Raw genomic sequence first — 1,408 nt, forward strand, 5'->3', positions numbered from 1 at the left:
CCACCCTGGCCGAGGGTGTTCCCTTTCTCCCGAGGGTGTTCCCTTTCTCCCGAGGGTGTTCCCTTTCTCCCGAGGGTGTTCCCTTTCTCCCGAGGGTGTTCCCTTTCTCCCAGGGGTGTTCCCTTTCTCCAGCGGCTTTTTTTGGGAGCCCGTTGAGCCCTTGGAGCTCACCCGGAGTCACCTGAGAGCTTTTGGGGTCACCTGAGAGCTTTGGGGTCACCTGAGAGCTTTGGGGTCTCCTGAGCTCCCACCTGGAGCTTTGGGGTCATCTCAGAGCTTTGGGGTCACCTGAGAGCTTTGGGGTCACCTGAGAGCTTTGGGGTCACCTGGGAGCTTTGGGGTCACCTGAGAGCTTTGGGGGTCACCTGAGAACTTTGGGGTCACCTGAGAGCTTTGGAGTCACCTGAGAGCTTTGGGGTCACCTGGGAGCTTTGGGGTCACCTGGGAGCTTTTGGGGTCATCTGAGAACTTTGGGGTCACCTGAGAGCTTTGGGGGTCACCCGAGAGCTTTGGGGTCACCTCAGAGCTTTTGGGGTCACCTGAGAACTTTGGGGTCACCTGGGAGCTTTTGGGGTCACCTGAGAACTTTGGGGTCTCCTGAGCTCCCACCTGGAGCTTTGGGGTCACCTGAGAGCTTTGGGGTCACCTGGGAGCTTTTGGGGTCATCTGAGAGCTTTGGGGTCACCTCAGAACTTTGGGGTCACCTGAGCTCCCGCCTGGAGCTTTGGGGGTCACCTGAGAGCTTTGGGGTCACCTGAGAGTTTTTGGGGTAATCTGAGAGCTTTGGGGTCACCTCAGAGCTTTGGGGTCATCCGAGAGCTTTTGGGGTCTCCTGAGCTCCCACCTGGAGCTTTGGGGTCACCTGAGAGCTTTGGGGTCACCTGAGAGCTTTTGGGGTCACCTGAGAACTTTGGGGTCACCTGAGAGCTTTTGGGGTCACCTGAGAACTTTGGGGTCACCCAAGAGCTTTGGGGTCACCTGGGAGCTTTGGGGTCATCTGAGAACTTTGGGGTCACCTGAGAGTTTTTGGGGTCACCTGAGAGTTTTTGGGGTCACCTGAGCTCCCGCCTGGAGCTTTTAGGGTCACCGGAGAGCTTTGGGGTCACTTGAGAGCTTTGGGGTCACTTGAGCTCCCGCCTGGAGCTTTGGGGTCACCTGAGAACTTTGGGGTCACCTGAGCTCCCGCCTGGAGCTTTGGGGTCACCTGAGAGTTTTTGGGGTCACCTGAGAGTTTTTGGGGTCTCCTGAGCTCCCGCCTGGAGCTTTGGGGTCCTGGGTGAGGGCTCGGATGGTTTTTCCCCTGGAGCAGAGCCCGGAGCAGCTGCTCCACCCCCGGGCTCAGATCCTGTAACACATAATATGGAATTTACATAATATATGCTAATTTATGGGATATACTATAGTATAT

This window comes from Lepidothrix coronata, unplaced genomic scaffold, assembly GCF_001604755.1.
Source record: "Lepidothrix coronata isolate B3197 unplaced genomic scaffold, Lepidothrix_coronata-1.0 Scaffold560, whole genome shotgun sequence".
NCBI classification, from domain to species: Eukaryota; Metazoa; Chordata; class Aves; order Passeriformes; family Pipridae; genus Lepidothrix; species Lepidothrix coronata.